Source organism: Ambystoma mexicanum, chromosome 10 (genome assembly GCF_040938575.1).
Source record: "Ambystoma mexicanum isolate Mex_15411 chromosome 10, UKY_AmexF1_1, whole genome shotgun sequence".
Lineage (NCBI taxonomy): Eukaryota > Metazoa > Chordata > Amphibia > Caudata > Ambystomatidae > Ambystoma > Ambystoma mexicanum.
The window spans coordinates 664,870,035-664,883,761 of NC_090932.1; positions in this window are offsets into that span (position 1 = coordinate 664,870,035).

A 13,727-nucleotide genomic window follows, 5' to 3' on the forward strand; every position below is an offset into this window, starting at 1 on the left:
CCGGTATCACACTTTTTTATATGCAGAAAATAAAGGCTTGGTTGATTTGACACCAGGTGGGCTGAAACAGTTTAATACGTGTTAAGAATTATTTTGAAGCTGACGAGTTAGCTCATAATCTATTGAAGACAAAGAATTGGTAAAGGCTATAATAGATTATCTAGGCATTTGAATGGAGAAAGAGTTGAGGTGGTTGACTCTTATACCTACTTAAGAATATTGTCTGCTAATATGAGAGCTATACACCTCATATCCAGGAAATTGCAAAGAGTGCTTTGCTATGGATTGGTTTCAAGCATAACTGTTTGGATACATGGTTAAAGGTTTTTGTGGGCAAACTTTGCACTGCCATTTTACATCTTTAATCTGTAGGAAGGGCCAATTATGACACTCTTGAGGTTATTCAAAACAGTTTTCTCATGAAGTTAGCGAAACATCCATGTGGTCTCCTGAACTGCCCAGTTCACCTTGAACTGTGTGTAATTAATATCAAGGTTCAAGCACAAATGGGATTTGCATTGTATGCTTAAAAAAATCAGCTTTGGACCAAATGCGATCCCCATTCTTAACGATGTAGTCATGGATATTGCCCACTCAGCTGGCTAGGATAGGTATGCATGGTATTCTTTTGAGAGTGCCCTACTTGGAAAGTGTGGTCTGTATTGCAGAATTGTAATGGAGCAGCACTCTTTTACTCACATTAAAGCTATGATACAGGCCAAGGCTTTACATCAAGATAAATAAGTTGAATGCTTATGCACAAATAAAGAATCTTCTTTAATGTACTATGCTATGACAGGAGACCCATTCGAAGTAGGGAATCATCTTCAAGTTAGCTCGCCAGAGTATACAAGAAACATTTTGAAATCAGTTTAAATGATCTTCATTTAGGAACATATAATTATAATTATAATAGTTTTTTTTTATAATTGTTCTTTGAAATGGTTAGGCCCTAATTTCAGTTGATCTTGAAGCCTTGGTTTTGCTGAAGATCCGAAACTTTTTTTAACCTCGACTAATATATTGACTTACAAAGTATACGGTTAAGACTGCATTTTATTGCCACAAAAATAACATGAATTGTGCTGATGACCTTTGTTATTGGGAACTATTGTCTTTCTTATTGAGAACTTATTATGTAAATATGTTTTATGATATGCATGAATATACAAATGGTGATTTTTGATGAAGCACTCAAATGTATTCAGATTATCAGCTTGTTTTAGAGTTTTATTTATTCTATGAGTCAATTGTGGAATATGTTTTTGTGTTATTCTATTATTATTGTTTTAACTGTTCAAGTAGACATTTGAATATAATTTATTTTTATTTTGTATTTATTTGTTTGGCTGAATAATTCAACCTTTTAAATTTCCATTCATTTTGCATACATAATTTCAATATTCATATCGTTTTTACATTGTTCAAAGATACAGATATTAAAATACAGTAAAATACAGAGTAGCCATTCTTGACTTACTTATATCTTACTTAAGACAATGTATGCCTAATAATGTTGTTTTTAAATATAAAACAAAATTTACAAAATATATAATCATACTGCACCTAATCCATCATTAACATTTGTAATGAACTAAATCAGGTTTATCTCTCTGGGTAAAACAGCATTAACATACTGAATGAGTGCAATGTCTATCACAGTTTGGGGACTAGTAATTAAACAGCCCCATATTTCATTTCTAGTATGAGCAGATGTAAATTGGAGCAAGTTATTGAAATATCTTTCCCGAATAGAAGACAGTGCTTTACATTCTACCACCAAATGTGATAGAGTTTCAATTTGTGTCTGGTCGTTACAAAATCGGTAGGTGTTTTTGTTTTTGGGAATTATACCTTGTCTTGCTAAAATCAGATTTGTCGGACATAAATTCAACTCTATTCTCAGCATTTGTGACCTAATATGAATAGGACATTTAATTAAATAGCTCTCCATAGTTCGAAAACTTTTACGGGGAAATAATGTCATATTAAAGTTCAAATATCTTTGACATTGATTTTGGGTGCTTATCCAGTCGAATCGGTAAAGGAATAGTTTAGCCTTTGCCGGATTCAATAACAGTAATTCAATTGTAATACCAGCATCAATAAAAGCATATTAAAACATTTAGTCCTTGTTTCAGGAATTTTGCTGTGGATGTTAGGACATATTGTGCCACCGTGCCCAAAATATTTGATGCAGTCGCTCCTATTAGACATTTTCTACTTGACTAAAAATGGAAATTATGCCTAGTTCATAACGTAAAATAAAATTATTGACTGAGCAGGAGCCAGGAGGTTCAAGAGCTGATGAGGATGGAGGAAGTGAACATTGCTGAGGATGTGAGTGACAAGGAGAAGTTGGAGAATGTGTAAAATGTGTAAAATAATTTTTGGTTGCCTAATCTCCCATCCCAAGAGAACAGGGTGTACACCCACGCAGTGCTGGAAATTGAAATTTTTACTGAGGGATACTACTCAACGGAGGGGTGTGTGGCAGCATCGTGGAAGGGGTGCAGGGTATTTTACTCATCCCCCATAAATATTTGTATCTCAGTCCCTCCGAAAATTAATAATCATGGACACCTTGGAAATAGCCCAGTTTCTTATGGTGTCATCAAAGTGTAAAATGTGCAACCTGTTAAAAGCTAAACAAAATGTACATTAGTATATCCTGTATAATGTAGTATTAACAACGAATTCCAAATCCTCCTGCTGAGATCCTCAAGTGGTCTTGTGGGAAAGTGTCACGTCTCTGAACTGAGCAACCACGGGTCAAACTCCCATTGCCACGGCAAAGTTTAAACAGCATACCACAGCATTTTAAAATAAACATGAAGAGCACATCGAGTTTCCTGGATTGGAGAGCAGGATCCCAGCTGTGGAGAGCCATTACTTTGCCAGATCCTGGATCTGGGAAGATCCTGCCCAATGCCAGCACTGCCACCAAGGGATTAGGAGTAGACCATTGCTTGAAAGAAAAACACAGCAAGCACAATTGGTAGTCACACCATAGTGGTAATTATTGGAGTCTCGTTTATGTAAGGCACCAAGGAAAGGGAGGAGTAAAATTAGCACAGGAGAGAAGTTACAGCTAGGATAAGTCTTTGGCCATCTTGGAATTCCTTTGAACACTGACACTTCCTCTAACCCTTCCTCAATTCATGCAGACAAAGCACTCTGGGACTGTCCACTGACTCACCAGGCAAAGACTCTTGTCACAGCAGTCAGAAATGGAACATTAAAGAAGACTGGAAATGAACCAATCTGCTGTGTTAAAATGAGTACATAAGGGGAGAGACCCCACTTAAATTGAATCATCTTTGGACTCCAGAATAAGAAGGCATTCACTGGAAACTGTATTGGGCTACTGTATGTCCAAAGACCTAAGCCATTGAGGTGAAAATAATTTTTTTCTAAGGAAGGGGCAAGACCTTTCCCCCAGCTACTCCAGCAGAATATTTTGAGTTGATTGCAGTTTTGAAAGTATTCCTGCTTGGTGAAACACTGATATTCAGGATTGTACCTTCGACACACCTGCAAGTGTTCTCTGGTAAACTTTCTGGCTGTGAAGGACAGAATGCAGACTCCCCTTTCCTCAGAGACCCTGTGCAGGGTCTCAAAGCACGGCAGCAGCCAGATTCTTGGAAAGCCAGCCTGTGCCTGCAACACTAGAAGCCAGGACTCTGCTAACTGGGGGTGGGAGCATTGCAAGAGTTCTCTGGCAACCTTCCTGGCTGGGAAGGGCAGAAGAAGGATTCACTAGTCCTTGGAGTCTATGGCCAGGGCATCACCACAGGAAGAAAAGAAGCTGCTGTGGCTCTTTTTGCACTTCCAAACCACTTTGAGCGCTTGTGATCTACACATACTCGAACATCACCTGCCTGTCTGAAGCTTCTTCACACCAAGCGCTGTTGCCATAAGTTAAACCACAGTGCCTGCTGGATCCAGTCAATGTGCTTACCACCTGGACGCTGAATAGACACCTTAGAAAGTTCCCAGACACATTTGTAAAGGTTATGTCACCTTGGTCTAGTTTCAAGGGACCCAGTGGCATTTCAGACCTCCTTACTTATCTTTCTAAAGATATATTCTTGAACTTAAACATTGCTGGGAAGACAATTGCCTCCATACCCCTTTCTTTATACCCACAGCCCCTACCAACCAAAAGTCTGCATATTCTGTGTATTTCGTAACTGGGGTGGGTTGGTAGTGTTTTTAATTTGTCTGGCCTTTTAGTTTGATTATATTCTTGTATTTTCATTGAAACGTGATTGGACATTTCTTTTAGTTTAGTAGCAGCCACACCATTTTGATTTGGATGGTCACTAGCTGGCCCACACCCCTCTTGAAGAGTGTAGCTAGCTGCCTTTAAAGAGATAAAGGGGTGCACCATTCCTGCTCTGCCTGATTAACCTTTGTGACTAAGCCAACTGCTGCTTTAGTATTATTGTGAGACTGAGTAGGAGTTTTTTAACCCTTAATCATCTCTGTAGTCCTGCAGATCAGCAGTAATGTCATCATACAAGTAGATGCTTCACCAGCAACATCATTTTAAGAATGGTTGAGGATTCACTACCTTCATTCCAATAAGCACAGCAAAGGCAGCACAGCTAGATATGAAATAATGAGAATTATACTGTGCAATCTTTAAATCGTGATACCTGTAATGATAATGTGTTGAATGTTAATATAGAACATTCCTTATAATGTTGATGAGGACGTGAAGACTTTGCTGGTTTAAGGACGTTGGTCTCAAACCAAACGAAAAATGTTAGAAAACGTTTTTATGTGTGTGTGGCATGGACAAGGCACTGTTTGAAATAGAATCCAATACGATTTGGGAGACAGCAAATGTGAGCCTCCTAGAATCCACAAAGAGGTCCTAGCATTAGACACATCAGGAAGTAGCCAATAAAACTGCTGGGTTCAGGGGGAATGTTTCACTTAAATTGTTTGTATGTGGGTGAAGTATGGCTAATGCAGCATGAAAAGTATTTAGACACAGAGAAGCATTTGGAAGGGGTTTATTGTATAAAGGTAAGTAAACGTATAGTAAAAGGGGATATGAAAGATGCTGCCGTTCCTTCCTTCTCTCGCCTCCTATGTCGCTCTCTCACTCCCTACATTCACAAGTGGAATCCTTCATTCGCAAATTCTGTGATTCTCCACGATACTACACATCCTCCTTCCTTCACACGAAAGTCCCTTCCGGTGCTCTGCTACTCAGCAAAGTCCATCAGTTGCCTTGGTCTTCGATAGCTTCTCCTGAACCTTGGTGCAGCTACTGAAGTCCCTCCAGGAGTACCTCAATTTTCGGGCAATTAAGAATTACCTCTCTCTCTGTACACCTCCTCACACCTTCTCATTTTTTACATATTGCAATTCGTTCTCACATCCTTTGCCCCACATTAATATTTTATTCATTTTCATCATATTCCTTGGGGTAACTGTGTGGTCTGCAAATCATCATACAAATTTAGAGCAGTATTCAGCTATACCTAAAAATGTCTTGACCTGTTCTTTGCAGGTCGGAGTGGCATGTCTTCTATTGCGTTTGCTAAATCTTTCTTAGGTGTGATTCCATCCTTTGATATTACATGTCCAAAGTATTCAATTTCTCTCCTATTGTTCTTCGATTTTTCTCTCTGTGTCTCTGTGCCATACCTACATTGTGCAACTTCTTAAATACCCTCTCCAATCTCCTGTCATGTTCTTCCTCTCTGTCAGCGTATATCAGGATATCATCCTTGAAGAAAATAGCACCTTCTTCACCATCAAATATTCAATACATTATTTTATGGACCACTGAGGCTGAAGAGAATTATGTGGTATTGAAACAGGCCCTCTGGCGTGATGAAAGCAGTGAGATGCCTCAATTCCTTATGGAGTTTTACTTGAAGGTATGGAGCAGCAAGAACAAGTGTTGAAAATATTTTTGCAGAACTCATCATTAAAATAAATTCCTAGATATTAGGTAAAGGTTGTCTTTCAGGAATTACACACTTGCTACTTCTCTTAAGTCAATGCACACCCTTACCTCTCCTGAGCTCTTTCTCACCACTACCATTAGGGAGACCGATTCCAATGCATCAATTCTGTCTATTATGCCTTGTTGTTCTTCGTCAAGTTTACTAAGTTTTGACTTCACCTCATCTCTCATGGATGCAACACCTCACAACTTCTGTGGTAATGGTTTGCACCCTTGTTTCAGTATGATGCGATGTGTGAAACCTTTAACACACCCGATCTCATCTCTGAATATTTCCGTTCTGACTTTTCCTATGTCAATTTCAGATCTCTCAATCAAGAAAACAAATTCTGCTGCGTTCGGATCTAGTCGCATTTTAAAACATATATACGTCCTTCGGCCCATCTGTCTGAACCCTAACATAGCCTTGAACCATCGAATTATGTCAAATTACGAGCCACCATATGCCCTTGGCCTGATGTCCACTTCATGTAAGTACTCTGGTCCAATTTATTTCCCCTCTTCTTCTGGGACGAGTGTGTATTTGGCTCCTGAGTCTACCATCATAATAATCGGGTTTCCATTTCCTATTATGGGGGTCTTCGGGTTGTCAAACTCTTCATCTTCACCACCTACTGCTGACACACATTCTTCTCCTTCATCACTATCCTCATTCCCGATCCAATTCATGTTGGTACCCTTATTTCTGCAGCATCTAGCTAGGTGTCCTTTCCCATAACAATTTCTGCATATTATTCTTAGAGCAAGGCAGTCTGGGCAGTTGGCCCAATGGGGGAGGACTGTTGCATCTCTATCATGTTCTCACTGTACTGCGTCCCCTTCCTTGTTGACTACTTTGACCTATGTGAATTTCAGTATCGTGACTTTGACCCCTCATAGTTTCTCTGCCATTTCTGTTCTCCCAGTTGTACTTGGTAAACCTGGTTTCTCTCATATCACTGTTACTTCTCATTCTCATGTTCGGGTTACATACCCTCATGATTAGTTCTTCATTGACTGACTGCAGCGTATCAATTGATGACATGCTGTTGTAATATGTTATTTAGTTGAGTGGAATCCTGCCGCGGTAGGTTTCCACCTCTGCTGTATACTCTGAGGGTTCTGTATTCCACGTTTAGCAATTGGAGTGGTAATGGTGGAGTCCTGTTGGTATAATTCTGGCTACAATAAAGCTACTCTCCAACCCTCCCAGTGTTTCGACTTCTTTCTTACACTGGCGACGAGGGTAGCCAGCCTACCAACCCACGTGCCTGTTTCTGTGATCAGAAGCCCAGCAGAACAGGAAACTGTCCCTGCCGCGGCCACCCTCAGGGTCTCCAGTGTGCGGCGAGCGAATGAACTGTCCCCAACCCGGAGAAGCACTTCATTGCCGGCGTGCCCTGTCTCCACGGGCGTGCGGTCAGCGGCGAGCGGACTGTCTCTGGCATCCAGAGGCCTGCGCTCCCCGGTCTGGGTCGAGCGCGGAGCCGCCTCCACCTCCAGGAAGAGAGCGTTCCCGGCGCCGAGCCCATGGGCGCTGCAGGTGAGGAGCTGTACGCAGGGGGCAGGGGCCCTAGCCTGTGTCCTTCTGGCTAGCGTCACGCCCCCTCTTTCCCCGCCAACGGGGCCGCGAAGGGAGCCAGCCTCCAGAGACGACAAGGGGAGAAAGAGGGAGGAGTCTGGATTGGAGATCTCCTCCTTTTCTTAGTTCCGTATTCCTGGATTGCTCTAAGGGACAGAGGGGAGGGGCGCCCCGTCCTCCCTTGACTGAACTGAACAACAGCCTCTGCCTGCCTACAGTGTGGTGGGGAACGGCGTCCCGCCCACCCTTTCCCGAACTGAACTACAGCCCCTGCTTGGTTGCGACGTGGTTTCAGAGGCAGGAACCAGCTGTAACGGAACTATACAAATAAAAGAAAAAGAAACCTTGGAGTCTGAATGCAGTGGTATCTTATCCACATCATATATGTTGAGAGTATCTTGCTTCTACCGTGTTAGCAAGCGTCTGAAGTTGCGAACACTTGGAATTTTGTTGGTTAAAGCTCTTAATCAGTAAATTGACGGTCCATATTCCCCACAAGCCTGGTCTGCAGCTTAAGCTGCCCCACTTGCGATAGTTCACCCCAGCCAACCATGCAACACAGCAATGCACGCCCTCCTCCCGCCTTCCTCCCCAACCCAGGCGAACCATCCATAGCGTGGGACCTATGGGTCAACACCTTCAAAATGTATCTCAAGGCTGCGGGTGGGGTCAGGCTTACAGAAGACGATAAGGAAGCTGCCTTGTTAAATTGCCTGGGCACAGGGTTTTCAGGCATCTTCCTGGTCCCAATGTGTGTGCCCCCAGCGCTGATGGCAGAGAAGGGGGAGATGCAGTCGAAGATGTGGTGCTTGCATATGAAAGAGCATATGAAACAGCTTTAGGGAAGTAGGAGCCACGCTTCGGGAAAAGAGCTAATGTTGTTTTGGAAAGATACCACTTTTTCTCCAGAACCGGCAAAAACATTGACTCATACATAACGGCTCTGCGTACTATGGTAGCCACATGCAAGTTCACCGGTTTGGTTGATGAATAAGTTCGTGATCAGGTGATGATGCAAACTAGTGACTCCAGAGTCAGGGAAAGACTATGGATAGAAAGGGATCCGCCTTTGGAAAAGGTCATAGAAATAGCTAGGGCTATTGAAAAATCCAAAAGAAGCGTCAGAGAAATGACAGACAAGGGAGAGAGTGTACATGCGGTGATGCCCCGGAGGGGCGATGAATACGGAGGCAGGTCCAAGGACACTAAAGGGACGCCCGTTACGAGAGATTTGTGCAAGAAGTGCGGATGGCGAGGGCATTCGACAGGATCAGAGGAGTGTCCCACTTCCACCATTGACTGTAGGAAGGGCAAAGGGAGGGGGCACTATGCTCGCATGTATAGGAATCTTGTACAAAGCAGAGAAACTTGTACAAAGCAGAGAGATGATAGATGCTGAACACGATGGGGAAAATGTGACAGTGGTGGGGTACGTGGGTTGCTCTGACCCCATGAGTGAAAGTGTGCGAGTGGGATTATTGTTGAGCGTGGGCCATGGCAGGAAGAGTGCATGGGCTACCTTAATGGTCAATGAAGCACCCATAGAGATGATGGTTGATACTGGGTCCCCGTACACAATGATTTCTCCTGAACTTTACGTTGCAAAATTTCAGAAGCAAGTAACCGAATTGTGTCCTTCTGACATCAGTCCATGTGCTTATGGCCGAGTTCCCATAAAGGTTCTGGGGTTTGAGTGGGCCACCATTGAATTTGAGGGACGTAAAACCTGAGAGAAGCTTTATGTGGCTCACAAAGGGGATTGCGTGGTTGGGTGGAACAAACAGGCAGCCTTGCAGATCGAGACACATCTTGGCAAGGCTATCCCCGTATTGAGTGTGAGTGTGGACAAAGAGAGTACTCGGTTGGCCACGGAGTTTACTGCCGAAGGCCTGGAAATTAGGTTTCCGACTGTTTTTACTTCAACGTGGGGTAAATTGAGGGGTTTCTCTCACAAGATAATAGTGAAAAGAGGGGCCATACCTATTTTTCATAAAGTCAGGAGAGTTCCCGTATTGGCCTGGGAGGGGCTGAAGTGTGAGCTGGCCAGGCTTCAGGAAGCTGGTGTTATAGGAGAGGTGGAGAGTTCCGAATGGTTGGCGCCGGTGGTGTTAGCGCGTACGTCTGATGGTAATATGAGGATGTGTGTGGACCTTAGGGACCTCAACTCTTGCATCTGAGTGGACAGGCACCCCCTACCTAATATAAACGAGATGCTCACCTTAGTGGCAGGGGCTTCTTGTTTCTCCACGTTTGATCTCTCATCTGCTTACCACCAGATAGATCTTCATGTTGAGTTTCGCCCATTAACCACATTCATGACACCGTTTGGTGCTTACCGGTTATGTAGCATGCCCTTGAAGTAATGAGGAGAAGACCCAGGAAAGCTTTGTATAAGCTTTAATGAAAGGCCCCCGGTGGGTGGGCTGCTATGATGTGAAATGAATTGAACACTCTGAGTGAGAGCGTTCAATTCAAACATTCCACACTGACGTAAGGTCAGTGTGTACATATTATAACATCTCCCTTACAAGGAAGAAAGAAGGGGAAGGAAGGAAGGGGAAAAGAGGGAAAGGAGGACAATGAAATATAACTGTAACACTTTCTCATCAGAAATATAACTGTAAGATTTCTTTATGGGAGGTTTCTTCTTGGCAGTAGACTGCAGTGCTTGGTGCATCAGTAATAAACGTAGTCATCGTTATAATTTTGGATGATTCTCCGGTTCCTCTTAGAGAGGCTGACTGTAGGTTCAGAGGTCACGTCACTGTACTCATCACAGTCTTGTTGATGTGTGTCTTCTGACTGGATACCCTCTCTCGTTATTATGTCCTTACTTGTACTGGGCTTTTTGTGGTCTCTCTCTATTTTCACTAGGTCATCGCCGGACCACTTCTTTCCATCCTCCAACAGTACAGATTTGCCAAAGCATCTCATTACCCTTTGCGGGGATCTAAAGCGGGATTCTCCCTTGAGTATCTTCTTGGGTTCTTTAACACATACCAAATCTCCTTCTTGAATTGCCATCTTTCTTACTTTGTTTTTTGAGTCGTAGTATGTTTTGTATTTGTTCTGTTTCTCTCTTACACGTTCCTGAATGTGATCCATGTCCAATCTCACCTCTCCATTGTCCATAAAGATCCAGGCTGGTCTCAGTCGATTGCAGGCAACTCTGCCTCTCATCATTGTGAATGGTTCCACACTGGTGGTGGAGTGTGGAGTTGTCCTGTATGCGCATAAGGCCTCCTTGAGCGTCTCCTTCCACGGAAGTGTGTTGACGATGGCTAATTGAATCACACTTTTCACTAGCCTGTTCATTCTCTCTACGAGGCCATTGGAGATTGGATGGTACAAAGAGGTGGTGATGTGGTGGATAGCTTTGTTTTTGAGGAACTCCTGGAATTCTAGTGACAGGAACTGTGACCTATTGTCTGAGACTAGTTCTTTGGGATCACCTTCCCAATTGAATATGTCCGTTAGGAATTCAGTGATTTTCTTTGTGGTTACGTTTGTCTCTGCTACACCCCACTCTGTCCATTTAGATGTATAGTCTACTAAGACTATAATATAGATTTTGACCGCTTCTAGATTTTCGAATGGCCCCATGATGTCTATGGCCACTTTAGACCATACATTCTTTGGGCTTTCAATTGGCTGTAATGGTGTTTTCCTTGTGGTTTTGGACTTGTCGCTTGAGGAACAGGCGGAGCAGTTTTTGACTAACTCCTCTGCTTCCCTCCACATGTTCGGCCACCAATAGTTGCACCTTAATCGGTTCTTGGTTAAGCTTCTCCCAAGGTGCCCTTCATGTGCCAGATCTAGCAACTTTTTCCTGAGCTATGTTGGTGGGATTAATCTGTCACCTCTGTAGATGTATTCTTTGTCCATGTATATTTCCTGCCTGATGGGAATGAAGTCTGTAAGACTTTGGGATGGCGTTGTCCAATCGTCTGCTATTGCTTTCCTAATTTCTCTTTGCTCAGGATCACTGTTTGTTTTGCTTTTCCACTCATCGATGGGAATGGCTGGGTTTATGGTTGCTATTATGTCTTGGTCTGGATCTTCAGGTTCAGTGTCTTGATTGGTCGATAGCCTGGAGAAGCAGTCAGCCACTCTATTTTGTGTCCCTGGAGTGTAACATATGTTGATGTTGTATTGCATAATATTGAGGACCCACCGTCTTATTCTCGGGGATATGAGATGCGGTGTCTTTGACTGAAGAATGTGTACAAGTGGTTTGTGGTCTGTTCTGAGTGTAATGGGTAAACCCCAAATTAGATTCCGAAAATGCTGCAGGATCCACCTTACTCCCAGTGCCTCTCTCTCAATCGTGGAATAATTTAATTCTGCTCCCTTTAGTACCCTGGATGCAAAAGCAATCGTTACTTTGCCCTTGCTATGGATTTGCTCCAGGACCCCACCTAGACCAATCTTACTGGCATCCACCGATATGATTGTTTTTGCCTTACAGTCAAACATACCTAAGGCGGGTGCTTGATTAATGTTGTGTTTTATTTCCTCAAATTCTGTTTTGCATTTTTCGGACCAGTCGAACTTGTTCATCTTCTTCATGATACTCCTCATGTTCTTGGTCTTGTCGGCATAGTTACCTACAAATTTTGAATAGTACTCGGTCATTCCAAGAAAGCTTCTCAATTGGTCTTTGTTTATCGGTTCAGCAATGCTTAGGATGTTATCTATTAGTTCTTTCTTGGGACTGATGCCATTGGAGTCTATGGAGTGGCCAAGGTAGGACACTTTGTTGCATTTGATGTTGCATTTTTCTAATTTTAAGGTGAGGCCACTTTTCTCAATCACTCTTAATACGCTGGTAAGTATTGCATCGTGTTCTTGTTCTGATAGAGCCGATATGAGGATATCGTCTTGGAAACAATGTACTCCTTCCAAACCCCCAAACAGGTGTGACATTAGTCTTTGGAACACAGCAGCGGCAGATGCGAGACCAAAAGGCATCCTCTTAAATCTGAATGCTCCTAGAGGAGTCACAAATGAGGTGAGGCTTCTGGAACCCTCTTCCAGGTCTATTTGGTGATATGCAGATGAAAGATCTAGGGTACTGAAGTACTTCGCTGGCTTCATGGTCGTTAACAGCTCAGATATGTTTGGGAGGGGATGCCTGTCAATCCATATGTTTTTGTTTAAGGTCAACGCACATTCTTATGGAGTTATCCTGTTTCTTCACAAGCACTATGGGAGCAAGCCATTCTGAGCTTTCAATGGGTTGTATAATGTCCTGCTCACATAAGCGCATTAGTTCTTTATTGAGTGCTTCTTTTGTTCCTATGGGGACTCCACGGACTCTGTGGGCTATAGGAATGGCCCCTTTCTTGAGAATGATCTTATGCTGAAACCCCTCCAGGAGTCCAATTTTTTAAGAGAACACTTTGGGAAACTGTATTGCCAGGGTATCTTTGGTGTTTTTCACGTCGCTCAGAACAGCCATTATGGGGTTCTCCTCGCCGGGATGGATTCTCACACAAAGAGCGGCTTGTTCTTCCCAGCCTACTATGGATGAACCTTTATTTGCTATGAAAAGCTTGCAGTAGGTCGTTCTGTCGCGGAACTTTAGTTGTACCCATGTATATCCAATAATGTCAATGGGACTCTTCCCGTACCCTGTAGCTCGTACTGTGGTGTTCTTTAAATCACTCATTTTACCAGATAGCTCAGACAGAAAGGTTTCTACACCAACCATTGTGTATGGGGATCCTGTGTCCACCATCACAGGCAGTGACACTCTGTTGATCTGCATGTTGACCCAATGGCCCTTAGAGTGTTGTAGAGAGGAGACGGTCAATATTTGTATGGGTGGGCTCCTTATGGTAACAGTTAATATCTCATCGTGTTCTTGAGTATTTTCGACAGCTCGCACAGTGCCTCTCGTTGGCCTGGCGAATGGCCTCTTAAAACCACTCGACCTGCCTCTTGTATTTTTGCACACTTTGGCGAAATGTCCAATCTGATTGCATCTATAGCACTCGACAGCTGCTGCAGGGCACTCTCTGTCAACGTCGCTGTGTTTCTGCCAACCACATTTTTGGCATTGTTGAGAAGGTTGATTGAAGCGTAGCGAGTACCTCCCTCTAGGTGGATAGGGCCTCAAGGCATGCGATGATGTCTTCCTAACGAGGGCTATTGCAGGTTCGCTTATAGTACCTT